Source organism: Rattus norvegicus, chromosome 4, assembly GCF_021556685.1.
Source record: "Rattus norvegicus strain SHRSP/BbbUtx chromosome 4, alternate assembly SHRSP_T2T, whole genome shotgun sequence".
Lineage (NCBI taxonomy): Eukaryota > Metazoa > Chordata > Mammalia > Rodentia > Muridae > Rattus > Rattus norvegicus.
The window spans coordinates 172,590,532-172,606,349 of NC_141537.1; the positions used below are offsets into that span (position 1 = coordinate 172,590,532).

The 15,818-nt window shown below is 43.8% G+C and overlaps 1 protein-coding gene and 1 long non-coding RNA gene across 7 annotated transcripts in view; one reads left to right on the forward strand and one right to left on the reverse strand.

Annotated features, from left to right (window-relative positions):
- Eps8 (EGFR pathway substrate 8, signaling adaptor) overlaps positions 1 to 15,818 on the reverse strand; it is a 173,283-nt gene that overhangs the window by 112,552 nt on the left and 44,913 nt on the right. For all 6 annotated transcript variants that reach the window (XR_015685598.1, XM_087657770.1, XM_087657762.1 and 3 more), the window contains exon 2: positions 7,498 to 7,570. The gene's annotated coding sequence lies outside the window, so the exon portion shown is untranslated. The remainder of the gene's footprint in view (positions 1 to 7,497; positions 7,571 to 15,818) is intronic.
- LOC134486858 (uncharacterized) lies at positions 8,940 to 12,226 on the forward strand. The gene is made up of 2 exons (XR_015687124.1): positions 8,940 to 9,149; positions 10,735 to 12,226. It is a non-coding gene; the product is annotated as an uncharacterized LOC134486858 (long non-coding RNA).

The following is a 15,818-nucleotide window of genomic DNA, read 5'->3' on the forward strand; positions in this document are numbered from 1 at the left end:
TTATTATTTGAGACAAGGTCTCTCTGAGCCTGGATCTCATCTTCTCTACTATGCTGGCTGGCCAGGGCTTTCCAATGAGTCCCTATCTCCACTTCTCCAATCCTGGAACTGCAGACATATACTGTCACACTCAGTTTCTATTTGAATGCTAGAGGATCTAAACCTGGGGCCTCAGGTTCATAAACCACTTTACTGACCGAGCCACTTCCCGGCCCATGTTTATTGATTTATCGAGACTTCTTCCTAGCCTAAGGATTATGTAGACGTGTGTGGCTTATTTCTAACACTTTGAGGTCGCCCCACCCGTATGACAGACAGAGGCATTTATTTACAGCTCCACTCCATATGACTAACTCCCCAGGTTTGTGTAACCCTCATCCCCTTCTTATATAATCGTTTCCAAATTACTCCAGGGTCCGGAGCAAGGGAACATGCGTGTAATCCTAGCACTTTCAAGATAGAGATGGGAGGCTCAGTGTAGTGCCATATTGGATTTGGGCCTGGCTGCTTTGTAACTGCATGGCCACAGTTAAGAAGTCATGGGATTGTTGGACAGAGGCCTCTCCCATGTATTTACGGCACAGGAAGAAAAGACCAAGTAGTAAACACCCGATATCTCCACTGCATGACCCCGGCTGAGCCCGGCTGATGCATGTGGAACTGACACACCTGGACCACACCTGGGTGGTGGTCAATTTACTTCTGCCTTTTACTTCCTCAGCCTTTATCCTTGAGATTTAGGCTGGTCTTCTGGGATTTCTCCCTAATTAATTCAGGTCTCCTAGTTGGTCTTTTGTTACCAAAGTCACGAGCCAGGTAGTCATGAGCCAGGGTTTCCCACTGTGCTTCCCAGTTATTTTCTACCTGGAGACTTGGGTATATAAGTGGTGAATAAAGCTACAGGAGACTCTCACTATTCCTCTCACTCTCACTATTCCTCTCACTCTCACTCTTCCTTCCCAGCTTCCTCTCTCTCTCTCTCTCTCTCTCTCTCTCTCTCTCTCTCTCTCTCTCTCTCTCTCTCTTCCTCTCTCTCTCTTCCTCTCTTCCTCTCTTCCTCTCCTGGCTTGACACGATAACCTGTGTGTGTGTATGTGTGTTTCTTTCATCCCGTAGGCTTTCGCCCGATTCTCGGTACCAGGTCGGTGCTGGCGCCGACAGCTCAGTCTACGTTCAAGACCAACACGTAATGAGTTTCTACGTCAGTCAGAAGTACAGAGTGGGATCCTGTCTCAAGTCTGAGAGAGAAAGAGAGAGAGAGAGAGAGAGAGAGAGAGAGAGAGAGAGAGACAGAGAGACAGAGAGAGAGACAGAGAGACAGAGAGACAGAGACAGAGAGAGACAGAGACAGAGAGAGACAGAGATACAGACAGAGACAGAGACAGACAGAGAGACTCAAAGTACATTTCCAAAGGCCTAGAACTGAAAGTAGCTCCCTACGCCTATGGTCATGATCTTTCTTCCTCCCCCCCCCTCCCTCCCTCCCACCCCTCTCCTCTCCACATCTTCCTTCCTCTTGTCTTCTACAGGCCTACCTAACATTTTACTTTCTCCACGAAAATCCCAAGGAATCTTCGAGTGCCCAGAGAGCACTTGCCAGGAATCAGAGCCCCACCAGGCACATATATAACCTTTCAATATACACTAAGTATCTATCCGGATTGGACCTTCACACTATAGTCTGAAGGGATTTGAACTTCTAGAATCTATACACCAGGCCCTATTCATTATTGAGTAAAATAGTTCACTTAAGATAACTTTCCAATTTTCTGATTTCATCAAAACTACATAAAATATAGATAGCATCTACGCAAGTTTGGTTCCCAAAATAAGAGCCAATCAATCTGTCTATGACAAAATGATCTGTTCCTAACAGGATTTTTCTAGGTTTTTCAACTTCAGCTATTGATATTCACACTGATAATTGTAACTAAGTGTGACTATCCCTTAATTAATATGTGACTGCACATGCTCCAATACTCAATTGCATATCCATTCCACAACTGCATAGGTATGTTGACCTTGAGTTTTTACAGCTAAGGAAGTAACTGCTTGGACTGCTTAGTCCTTGCCCAGGGGCACACGGAGGCTGGCTTCAAGGTCGGATCTTGATAACTATTAGGCGTCTGCCGCCAGCCACCCTGAGAAGGATAAATGAAACACTGCCTTGCCTCTTAGCACCGGCTTCTAGGTTGCGGTTTACAGTTTGATCACAGCACATTTTCCAGGATAATTTGAAAAAGTAAAACTTTAACGGGATCAGCTGGCTTCGGATCACTGGAACCTGGAGGCGACCCAAACCCAAAGCCCTAAGACAAAAGATCCTGATTTTGCCTGTGAAACTATGAACTCTTCCAAGATGAAACCTTCATTTCCTCCAGTGCGCACTCTACCTTGGCCGTCTTGGTTGCTAAGGAAAGTCCCAGAGCTTGCAATCAGACACGCGGCTGACTGACACCAGCGTGGGCCGGCCTCTGCCCCTCATCAACACGCACTTGTCTTTGTTTCTATTACAAACTCCTCACAATGATCACAGTCCCAGGTTATGATCTGGCCCGTGTACGCTCCACTTCCTCAGGAAGCTCACGTGACTACCCACGTGACCAAAAACGTGGCGACAAACTGTGGGCCGTTCTTTATCTACACAAAAATTAAAAATATTCACCTGCACAAGACTCTATTGCTTCTAAAATTAATCCCCGAACCATGTATCTCCGCACGGCGGTATGTTCTATTTACTGATTTCAGAAATGACTCCCAGACAGGAAGTTCTGTCAACAATACACACCGCAGGCTCTTAGAAGTCTGTCTTCACATGACAAGGAAATTAACCTTTTTGGAGACTGTTGGAAACATTCTAGGCAAGTGTAACATGGATTTGGGTTTTTTTGTTTTTGTTTTTTGTTTTTTGGGGTTTTTTTTTTTTTTTTTGGTTTTTGTTTTTTTGTGTGTGTGGTTTTTTTTGTTTGTTTGTTTTGATTGGTTGTTTTTTGCTAGTTTTACCAAACCCTCTAAATGGATCGCTCGTAATCTTAAAGATAAAATAATTAAGTATTTTTACAGAGTCAAAAGTCAGCTTTCTGCCATTAAAACCGTTTCTGTGGACTCCTGGCTTTTTATAGACTTATGTGAACTTCATGCTAAAACTCAAAAATATTAACTATCTTCTGAATAGAATAGGGTGATTTTTTTCCCTCTACTATTCTTTCTAAAACGTTTCATCATAGAGCAGTAATTCTAATCACACCCAGCAGTGAGGTATTATCTAGCCCTATAGCCTGTACTCTCAGACTCTGAAATACAAAGACAGACATGAACCGTGTACATGTGTTTGTGTGTAGATAAAGCAAGCTGTGTGATCAATCACCGTAAGACTGGATTTACTGTTGTTGTTGTTGTTGTTATTGATGTTGTTGATGTTGTTGTTGATGTTATTGCTGATGTTGTTGATGTTGTTGATGTTGTTATTGATGTTGTTGATGTTGTTGTTGTTGATGTTATTGCTGATGTTGTTGATGTTATTATTGATGTTGTTGATGTTGTTGTTGATGTTATTGCTGATGTTGTTGATGTTATTATTGATGTTGTTGATGTTGTTATTGATGATGTTGATGTTGTTATTGATGTTGTTGATGTTGTTATTGATGTTGTTGATGTTGTTATTGATGTTGTTGATGTTGTTATTGATGTTGTTGATGTCATTGTTGTTTTTGATGATGATGTTGCTGTTGTTGTTGTTGTTGCTGTTGTTGTTGATGTTGTTGTTGTTTCTGCTGCTGTTGCTTGGAGAGATGGTGCTCAGGATGAGCTCCAGGGACTCCAAGCACTGAACCTCTCAGCTACAACTGGAGCCCATTGTGTCTACTCTAAAAACCCGACTGTGAGGTGGAAGCGTTCATCTTGTGTATAAAGAAGAAACACAAGCTGAAAAGTTAATTCTTTCTTTTAAGTTGGTAATGCTATTTTTCTTAAATTGACCTGAAAGGCGGTAAACCCAAGGTCAGGCTGTGTAACTCATATCATCCCAACAGGATCCGCAAACACAGCTCATTGGTAACCAATTAACTCATTTCTCTGAAGAGGTGGTAATGTCAGTCAGGACGAGTGGCCAGGCTGGACTTACTCATCTTAACAAATGAGAACAGTATACCTACTATGCACAGTCTCTCAGGATGACCTACTGTGCTAACAGGTCTTTATCGAACCACAGTCATGCGGAGCAAACCCACTCGAACAGAGATTCCTTTGAACTCCCCCCATGTAACTGTGTCAAGGGATGGCTATGAAGAGAAGGCAGACAGCAGTAGGGACCCTTGCCTGACAAAGTACACTCTGTCCTCTCTCCACACATCTCCTTAAATTCTAACAATTTATAAATAGGGTCACATGACTGCACGGGCTCAAATAAGGTACCTACCAGAGGCTTTATCAGAATGCAATGAAGAAGACTATTGTATTCCGTGATGAAGCACACAAGGCCCATCCCAAATGAAGCTGTTCCCCCATCCTATACTCATTATCTAAACAAAAAGACGACTGCTGAAGGACTTTACAGATGTTACTTTGAAGTAACTGATTTCTTTTGGGGTTGACGGAACACAAAGGAAAACTGAGAATCAGCGCTTATTAAAGACGCAAAAGAATCTGGTTTTCAACAACAGAAAGAGGACACGAAAGTTAGCCGATGAGTTAGCCAAGCGATAAGTTAGAGGGTCAATGGATAAAGAATTAAAACCAGGGAGCCTGCTCTGGTCTTAAGGATGCCGTGTTAATCATTGCTAGCAGCCTGAACTCTGCTCCACAGTTGCTAAGGGGGGGAGCCAGGGAAACTGAAAACAAAATGGCAGTTTGTTCCAGACCCATAAATAGTCACACCACCCATTAGACAGAAGATGGCCAAACCGACTATCTACAAAGGAATGAGAAGCCTCAGAAAAACCTTACCATCATTAGGCCAGTATTTGTGAAACTAACAACAAGAAGGAAATACGGCAATCCTGCTCACTAAATAGAATCTGGCACATTACAAATGTCTTCTGCCTACCTTCTACGAGAGTGAGGAAGCGTGGGAATGTGTGAAATCCTACGCCACACAGACAGAAGACCACATGTTGCTGAGGAGCAGCAACAGAAGTAAAGGAAGTAAAAATATTGATGGTGATAAGGAGCGCCTACTTGGTCTCACTAAGCCTCGTAGTAGAGCTTGGAGGCGTCCAGATGAATGGCTCAAAACCAGAGAAGGGGAAAAACAGAAGCTCTTTTTCTACATCAGGAGAATGAAAACCACTAAAAATACCATGAGAATAGCTCTAACAGATCATTTCTCATAATCTATAGGCTGATGAGTCCCTTAAATATTTCCCAGTAGCAGAATTCTTGGAGTGCCATCCATGGGTTCACGACCATGTGAGTGATTCTTCTTCTTTCCTCGCACTGCTTTGTACTTGCCTCTTCCCCCTCCCTCACACTACTGCTTCCTAGTTGACTTCTCCTTTCACTCTGTGCATTTACTCAGCTGCAGGCATCACGCGCCCCATCTCGCTACTGGCCCAGGGGTGTCAGGCTAAAACAACAGTGAAGTTTTCCATGCTGAAAAAGATTCTCTGCATAGACTGACTCTCATTTGATTCCCCGTGGAAATTCACAATGTTAACCCCTTGACCTCTCAGTTTTTCAGATGCAAAATATCAGTTTAATTCTACAGTATTACCAAGGTAAGCGACAAGGCACAGTGCGACAATGACACCCAGACCCTAGATGACAACAGTGAAGGGCATCTGAGGCAGCCAGGCAGTTACTAATGAGGAGCTCTGGACCCCCAGCCTGCAGGTCTCACCAACATCCACATAATGGCTGGCATCCTTAGATAACTGGATTGCACTCCTGAGCTCCTGACAGTAACAAGCAGTCTAAGGACTGGTGGCTGTCACAGAAAAGGTGGGGGAATAGCAGAATCAGTTGATAGGGCAACATAGCACACAGAGAAGCCTTCTAGATACAAGAGGATTATTGTGTGCATGAACTCCTGCAACCATGGATACCTGTGTAAGATCTGTACAAGATCGAGCTTGTCAACAGCACAGCAGAGAGTGGGCAGGAGCATACAAGGCCCCACCCCAACTGAAGAGTTCTTGGTAGTGAATACCTACTGATGGAGGAACACTCACTTTCCTTTGGGGCTGTGGCATCTAATAGGCCGTCTATGCCACACTGGCTGTCCTCATTAAATAAATACTAAAGGGAGAATAATGAAAGGAAAGGAATATAACGAAAATAAATATGAAGTTGAGAAAGGCATGTGTTGGGGAGGGCTAAGGAAGAGAAGGAGTGGCTATGATCAAGACACATTGTATGTATGTACGTACGTACGTACGTATGTAACGTTTTTAAAGACGCTAGAAAAAAAAGGTTTGGGTCCATCAATGTCAACATTTCTTCATGGATGGAAGGGGGTGGGGGAGGGGCCTCAGCAGCTCCAGGCTGCTGGCAGGAAAGAGGAGTCACTTTCCTGAAAGATGTAGCCAGTGGTAATTGCTCAACGCTCCAGTAAGTACCCTCCACCCCACCCTCATGTAAGCAACACTAATTAGACTCCTTGGGCCACACACTAAAGATTATAAAAGTAGAAGAGCTTCTGCGAAGAAGGGTTTCAGTGGGAGAGGGAGAAGGGAAGAGAGAGGGTAATGGGGATATAGAAATAACTGAAATTCATGAATGAAGCGTCAATGATTACAAAACACGTGCACGCAAAGAAACAGCAGGTGGCTTGTATGTTTTGAGGCAGGGTCTCTTGTGTGCCAGACTTTCTATGTAACCAAAGCTTATAGATTATTAAACCATCTCTATCCCCATTAGCTTTTGAACGAATGGGAGACAGATGATGGATTATTTGTTTATTTATTTAGTGTCAGCACAATTGCCGGGCAAATTAGCCCTAGTCTAATTCTCTAACACTAGACTGGCTACTTCCTGGACTGTGCTGCCCCAATGCTTGCTGTTTGGGCTTCTCCTGGGCTATTTCTGCTCTACCAGCCTGTCCTCGGGGTCCATTTCCCTCAGGCACATGCCCCTGGTCCATCCCTTCTGTTCTCTCGTCTTCCTTCTTTGTCTCGAGGTTCCCAACCTGTGACCCATGAACTTAAACTCTGCTTCTTCTACTTCCCCAAGCAAGCGGCTGTAGCCCCAATAGTTTTAAACTGGGGAGCAAGGTTCACTCAACATCACCTAGTGTGCCTGAGGATCTACTCATAGCAGGGGTTATCTTAGGAGTCAGTATTAGCATTTGACTAGATAGCAGCACCAGACCACCCCCACTCCAAGATAATCCTCCAGCCTCCACCTCCCTACTGTTCAGATAGCTAACTAAGGGGTATGCACCTCACCTAGTTTATGCCCTGCTGGGGAAGGAATCCAGGGCTCACTGCACACCAAGGAAGCATCCCACAAATTGAGCTATGTCTCCAGAAAACAGACCAATTATTCTGCGAGAAGACTCACCTCAGAGATGAAAATAATCCCTGGTTCTTGCGCTCACTTCAGTGCACTGAGTGCCGTCTCACATGTAGCTGGCCTGCATATAAAAATAGGACAACAGTAAAATACTCATTTTGAAAGAAAGTATCCAAGTAATAATTGCTTTGCATCATATAAATGGTTCACTGGTGCTTCTCGCTTTAATCTAAATTCAAAATAAAATTCACGACAAAGGGCAGAGCATGCAGAGCGAGGTAGCAGGCTAAGTTTATCACAGGAGCATTCACTCTTGATTTAATCCTTACAGGATCTGAGAGGTTCTGCGCAAACTAATATTTAAGGGGAGATTTGAATGCATGTCTAACACTAAATGGAACAGATATTTAGTTTGGCCTATTTTAATATTTTCTAGCACTCTGTCAACTATAAGTAAAAGAGGCCTGTTTACATATTTCCCATGTACAGTTGCACAGAGGTATTTGACCCAAAGCCTTTTGATAAAAATAGCAACCAAGTTATTTAAACTTGTAGTGAATTATTTTAAAATTTCATGTTATTAAAATGACTGATGCTACTGTAACTTATATGATAAAACATCTTAAGAGATTGGGGAAACAGTTCAGTTGATAAACAATGCTTGCCATACAAGCATGAAGAACGGACTTCAATCCCCAGCACCCATGTGAGAACTGGGTACATTCTAGTGCCCCCAATAAGGATGGAGAGAAAGGTCACTGTGACTTGCTGGCCAGCCAGTCTCCCTGACTCATGGAGCTTCTGGTCTAGGATCTCTAGGATCTCTATGTCAAGAAACAAGACAGAGTGTTCAAGGAAGACACTATATATATAATATATATATATATTATATATACATATACACTATATATAGAGATATACACTATATATATATCGTACACACACATCCAAAGATATTTATAATCTTCAAATTCTCACGTTTCAAACCTGTGCTCTCGTTTGTGTGGCTGGATATCTAGAAAATGTACCTGCTTGTGACTGTAAAAATTATATTACTAGACTCAACGAAAAATGAAACGTTATTGTAGTTAGTGAAAATATTAGTGACTCAGGCCCAATAAGTATAATCAGCAATATGTTATAATCAATTTTATATCATAAGGGTTTCCCTCCAATAGCTCACAGCTCAGTGAGAAATACCATCAAAGACAGACATAAATGCTCGTTTTTCTGGTTAATATAACAGAGTATCAGCAAGAGGATGCAGGAGAGTTGGCCTCTCACGGACATTAACAGCTACTGATACTCAATGTCTACACATTTCAACTCAAGGGATATAAAACAGTAACATTCAGCAGGCTGAAGCATAAGATCAAGCCTCAGAGGCTCTCCCTGTTTACTCTGCAAAGAAACTGACAGGGAGCATGGGCTGGGTGGGGTTCAGAGTGGAGCATGCGCTGTGTGAGTCCAGAGTGGAGCATGCGCTGTGTGAGTCCAGAGAGGAGCATGCGCTGTGTGTGTCTAGTGCACATGCTCACTGTACTTGACTTCAACCAACCATGACAACAGCCCTGGGCAGGAGGCTCTTCAATTAGCATGATGTGACAGAAGACACAGACATCAAATCACTTGTCTAAAGGGGCAATGGTCACTGCAGAACCAAAGGCAGCAAAGTCTCTCTGCAGACGCATGCTCCCACGGTAGGTCCAGAGATGACTAAGTAGGGGACGGAACCACTTCATTTTCAGAAGCGCATTCCTCAAAACACAAGATGACTTATGAGCTATCATTGACATGATTTCATGTTCCTTTAAAGCCAATGCTTTTCCATCCTTTTATCATTTACAGATACATATGTATACAGAATTCCACTCTATGACTCTGTAGTCTGCGAGAACTTCTCATGAACATATCAGCTTTCCCCACACAGCTCCTACCATTAAAAACTTTAAAAGAATCGAGCATGTATCCAAGTTTCCTTTTTATAAGCTACACATTACTGAAACAGTAAGAGTAAGGTTTCATATGAAAGTATTCTAGGTAAAAGGGAGAAAACTTGGTGGTTATTATAATCAAAATTTACACGCGCACACACACACACACACACACGCCCCAAAGCCTGAGTATTTAGGCAAAAGAGCAGAGAGAAAAACAATCTCACAAAATGTTTCTCACTGGGGAGGAGGGATCTACTGTACAACAAGGAGGAAAGGAAGCAAGCAATATGGAGAGAGAAAAGGAAAGATGAACAGAGGCAAAGAGGAAGGAAAAACTCAAATTTGGTTTCAATCCTGGTTCTTTCTACCACTTCCCCACACAAGCGCATAAATTTGCACAAGACAGAGGGACACTGTGCTACTCAAAGGGAGACTGGAATCACCTGCTGTTAGGAAACTCCACAGGGCAAATGGAGCTGCCTTAGGGAGCAGAATATGAGTAGAACTGAGTCCTATCAGTCAGAGAGCTTTATTGAGTCTTTGACTAGAAGTCTTTGCCAAAAAGACCTCTGTGAGACTACTAACATGTCGGACACTAACTGAATACCTAGTAATATTTGGACAATGACAATGAAATTATAGTCAAATCTTTTAGAAGTATTGATATATAGGAGAATAACAGATGCTGTATTTAATTTAATATATTTAAGGATTGAAGTTTGATTGACTTTGTAAGGGAGGATATAAACAAATGTATAGCTGAGCGTGGTGCACTTGGCTATAATTCCAGCACTTGGAGGGTGAGAGGTAAGGTCAGGCCCAACTTGGGCTACAGAGTGAGACCTTTATACAAACACACACAAGCAACAACCTGAAGCGGGACAGAAACAAAGCAAGAGGGGCCAAGGATTAGCAACCGCGGAAGCTATGATTATACTGCGTTCGTTATACTATTCTACTATACATATACTTTCATATATACATGAATTATTTGATGATATACTTTAAAAAAGCAAGATGTTATATCAAAAAACTTGTATATTATAATAGAAACATTAAAAATACTAATTTAAAGTTTAGCCACCTGATCCCAGAAGGTAACATACTTGTTTTCACTAACTAGCAACAGTAACCAGTGCCTCAGATAGAAGGCATTTCTCACAATACCTCACTTAACATGTTACATTCCTTTTGCTACTAACTGCTAATGTCCTTATTGGTAATAACAGCACACCAAGTTCTCTGCAAAGTAATGATTGCTTAAAACTATTGGAAAATTGCCAGGCTCTAGGGGGTTGGTTCCATTAGCAGTTGTTTTGTTAAGGATCTGTTTTTATTGTTTCTCTAGATGTGTGCCTCCTGTGTATCTGTATGGGAGCATGTGCACATTGAGTGCAGGTACCCAAGGAGGCCAGAAGAGGGCGCTGGATCCCTGAAGCTAGAGTCACAGACTGTTGTGAGCTATACAATATGGATGCTGGGAACCAAACTTGGATCTTCTGCAAATACAGCAAGGGCTCCTGATCACCAAACCACTCCATCCCCCACTCTCCTGTGACCCCCCCACTCTCCTGTGGGTGTCATTTACTTCCAAAGTTTGTATTCACCTTTTATTGGCCTGGGGCACGCTACTGAAGGACATGGAATGAACCAATTGGTAAATGACGGCTTATGTTCTTCAAGACTGCATGATGGATTTGGAGGTTAAATTATTACAAATTCTCAGGTGACGAGGTGGAATTGGGCATAAATTGATGGAAAGAAAAAAGCATTTGAAGTTCAATTTTGGTTTTATTACCTAGGAGCTTTTTATCCTGCAAGTTAGGACAAAAAAAAAAAAGAAAGAAAGAAAGAAAGAAAGAAAAAGAAAAAGAAAAAGAAAAAGAAAAAGAAAAAGAAAAAGAAAAAGAAAACCTTTCTTCCATCCAGTGTGGCAAGGTAGCATTCAATTTGGTAGGTCAGCATTCAGGGACCAGCACTAGAATTCTCACCATCTGGTGTGTGGCTGTGCTTAAGTATGAATCATTATATATATGAAACATCTCAGATATTTTAATATTTTATATAAACTGCATTATTCTGAGTACCTAGTGTTAAATATTTAGTAGCAGATTTTCTCATTGTCAGCACCTAATTATTTTTCTGATATCTAACATTTTTATATTAACTATCGACTCACTTCCAAAAATGCCAAGAACAATCCCCGTGGTTATAAATGAACATCAAGAAACACATCTGAAGTACTCTTGCATAGTGCAGCCTGGAGTAATTGGTTATCCTTCACTAACCGACCAGATTTTGTCTGTAATTTTTACTGATCTAAATTGTAGTGGATACATGAATGTCACTAGAAAAATTCAAAGACTGACTTCTGAGATGGCTGATTTAGCGGTCATGTTCACCCAACTGGGAGGTGAGAACTTCACCTGAGGAATTGTCTCCATGAGAGACCGGCCTGTGAGGGTGTCTTTGGGGCCTTTCCTTTATTGCTAATTATCATGGGAGGGCCCAGCCCACTCTGGTGATCCTGAGCTGTATTTGAAAGTTATTTGAGAAGAAAAGAAAGAGGTAAAGGAGGGGAGAGTAGGGAAGAGAAAGAGAGAAGACAGGAGAGAGAACTGGTCACCAAGTAGCTTTCCTCCATGGTTCCTGCCTCTGCTCCTGCCCTGCCTTCCTTCGGAGACAGACCCAGCATCTAAGTCAAAACAGCCTTTCCTCCCCGGGTTGCTTTTGGTCAGTGTCTTTCATCAGAGCAACAGAAAAGTAAGCTAAGACGGCTTCTTCCAATTTTGGAGCAACTGCCGCACCTAGATTAAAATATATCGGAGTAATTCTTTGTACTTGGTGATCAGTCTCCCATTCTTAGAAACTCCTCGCCTTCAGAAATAAAGTATCAGCCAAAAACCAGCTTTCTCTGAGCCCACGCGATGGGACACCTAGGGGCATTTCTATCATGTGGTAGCAACATTTGTTTGCAGATCCGTCTCATAGTCAGATGCACGTGGCCAAAGGAGAGAGCAGGACACAGACATGTTTCCTTGTGATGGAGTCCCAGCCTGCAGAATGCCTGGTAGCAGGAGGTGTTTAATAAGCGACGGGGGCATTCACCCGTGAGTATGTCCATCCCAGGGCTTGTGGGTTGGACCTGCCATGGGTTGGAGATGGTCTGACTGTGTCTCACAAATGGTCACAGACAGGAGGTTTGGTGGTTCACCTTTAACAGTTTCGTGGAAGTTAATTAGGTCAGTGGGGTAGGGGGAAATTGCTGTCCTCAGAAGAGATTAATGCTGGTCTCAGAAGAGAGCTAGCTCTTCTCACAAAATGAGCAAGCATGATGGTTGACTCTCTGCCTCCCTGTCCTGTTATAGAATTGCTGTCACAGGTGCTCCTATCGTTGTAACATGGTTTGTCATCATCAGTCCCTCACCAGGGGCTAGACCAGGGGGCTGTCCCGCCTCGAACTTTCAGCCTCTAAGAGCATGAGCCAAGTAAGCCTCTTTACTTTTAAGGCGTCCAACCCCGGGGACCTTATTATAGCATTAGAAAAGTGTCATAATACAAAATTCTCGAGGTGGTGCACAATTAAATATTCCATGTGGAAATCTACCAACCTGGGGCTGGAATCTCGGGAGAGCTTCACCTGGGTTTCACCACTGTCCCCCTGGTCCACAGAGGCCACACTTCCTCCCATTAATTCCCACCCACAACAGCCTGTGTCTCTGAAGTCAAGGTTGCCTAGTCCTAGGGCCTGCCCTCTGCAGTACTCACACTTGCTTTCCCTCTTGAAGAACATTTTCAGTTTATTCACACATGCGTACGATGTACCACTGTGATCACCTTCATTCCCAGTTGCTCCCCCAACTCCTCTCAGGCCCACGCTCCCTCCTCCCACCAAATCCAAAATGTGCTATCCACATCGAGGGTGTGGAGCCAAGCACTGGAGCATCATACATTTAGAAGGAGCCACGCCCTTAAAAATAAAAACCAGACTCCGCTCCCCGGATAAGTCATCAACTGTCATTAGCTCCTCGCTGGGGTGAAGGCTCAGGAGCCCCTCCCATTCCACTATATAACGTCGTCTGGCTTTACTGTGTCTTACTCAGGCCATTATGTCTGAACTGCTAACTCTTAGCAGCATTTTACACACTGGGTACGACATCACACACATGATGCTTTTGAGTCATGCCATCTTCTTAGTCACCCAGTTGCCTGGGAGTACACAGTACTCTCATGCTACGGTGAAGGGCTGAGGTCTAAGGAGGTCGTAAAACCTGTTCAGAGTCCCAAAGTCATCGAACAGGATCTGACTGACAACAGAGTTCCCGGTCTCCATCCCTGAGTCTCCTGAACAGGACATTGTTAATTTGGGGCATCGACTTCACTGTATTAAGGGATACCTAGTTGGCTGTGGAGCTCTGGGTCTGAGCACGCCAGCGAGCATGGTTCTGGAGGTCAGTCTGCTGAGTGGGGTCCATCTTTCCTGACTGTAACCAGTTACCCCCCAATCAACTGGAGGTATAAATGGAACACTGGGGTAGCAGAAGAGTCAGTTGCTACTCTCTCTTCCCGATCCAGGATGCTCATTTTCTTTTGCCTTGCCATGTCAGAGCTCCATGGTCTCTGGCTTTTAGACTGAAACGTGGGTCTTCCCTACCAGGCTCTCAAGAGTTGGTCCTTAAGTCTGAGAATTACATCAATGGCTTCCCTAATGCTGAGGCTTCTGGACCCGTCACAGCTACCAATGTCCTTGGTTCTCTGATATGAAGAGAGCCCACGGTAAGCTGTCCCAGCCGCCATCCTTGTGAGACAAATCCCTTCTCATCCTCCTCTATCTCTGTCGCTCCGTTGGCCTCTTCTCTCAGGAGACCCTGACTAATGCAGGAGTACACCAGTAAACAAAGCTTGTCACAAAAGCCTCTATCGGTCCCTTGAGGTCACTCTAAGTGTTTTAATGAGCTTTTAAAAGGCGATGTTAGTGTCCTTGTGGGAGCTGTCACTCTTCTCTCTCCGTTCTCTGACACACAGAGAACACTAGTCAGAACATGTCACTCTCAGGTGGCTGTGAGGATGGGGATGGAAATCAGGCTCAAAGGAAAAAAAACCCTAGATTTGAAGACTAGAAAACCTCAAATTAATGGATATAGCACATCATTGAATAAAGGTCTAGTACTAAGTCTTAAAAACTGTAGATCATGGAGCTGGATAAACAGCTCAGAGGTGAAGAGCATTTGCTGTTCTTCTAGAAGACCTGAGTTTGGTGCACAACAGCCATGTATGTCAGTGTCTTATAGCAGCCTGTAACTCCATGGGACCAGACACCGTGTTCTGGCTTCTGCAGGTAACTGCAGTCGTGCACACGCCTGCGCAGAGATAGATAATTACAAATAAAAAAATTAATCCCGATAAACAACTGTAGGTCACAGGCAAGAACCCACACTAAATTCACTAAATGGAATGAAAATTCTGAGGTACAAAGCTACCTCAGGATCTAGATTCCCACCAGAACTCTGGCTAACGTCGGGAGAAGCGGCACGAGCTCAGGAGTGAACCAGTTTTTCCCAGGTTCTAGCTCACCTCTGCCAACTACTGCCTGACTTTGGGAAGCCCACTGGTTAACACACTGAGCCTCCGTTCCCAGGTGCATAAAATAGAGGGGTGATCCGGCGGACGGGAAGATGCAGAGGAGTACGGTAACATACCGCGATGTCTACGACCAACTGGAGCATAGCCACATCATAAAAAGAGCAGGAAACACTTTAAAAATATATTCAGAGCCCTCTGTGTTCAAAAGGAGCTCTAGACGAGAAAGTTAACGGGGAGAGAGAGGCTCTCAAGCTCAGAGCCAGCAGTGGAGCTGGACTCTCTTCCACCAGTGACCTCTCCCAGGGAAGAATAGTTGAGAAAACTGTCCCGCATCATGTGACCTGTGCACCAGTCCAGCCTGCACTCAGGGACATGAGATCCACTTTGAGGAAAGCAGGGGCTTCATCACATTTGCCCGACACTGACCTTTGAATTTGCATTCTGTGCCTGACAGAGCAGAGCAAAGATCAAAGCATCTGCTCCTCACGTGCATCCCCCGCCCCCTTTGGACTCCTTCAAAATGGCGGCTGTACCTGGGGAGTCCGGAAGAGAGTCGGGCTGATGGAATCACGGTCCTTTAGTTTGGCGTATTGGTTACTTTTCTCAGTCCTCTGACAAAAGCAGCTTAAGAAAGACTGCTTTATTTTAGCTCACAGTCCGAGAATGCTGTCAAGTCATGGTAAGGGGAGGCCCGGTGGCAGAAGGATGGGGTGTCTGGCCATGTTGCACGTGCTAACAGGAGTCGGATGAGTGCTGGTACTCAGTTCACTCTCTCATAGCTAGTCCCCTTTGTACTGTCAAAGACTCCAATCCGTAGTATAGCACCACACACACATCCTGAGCATGAGT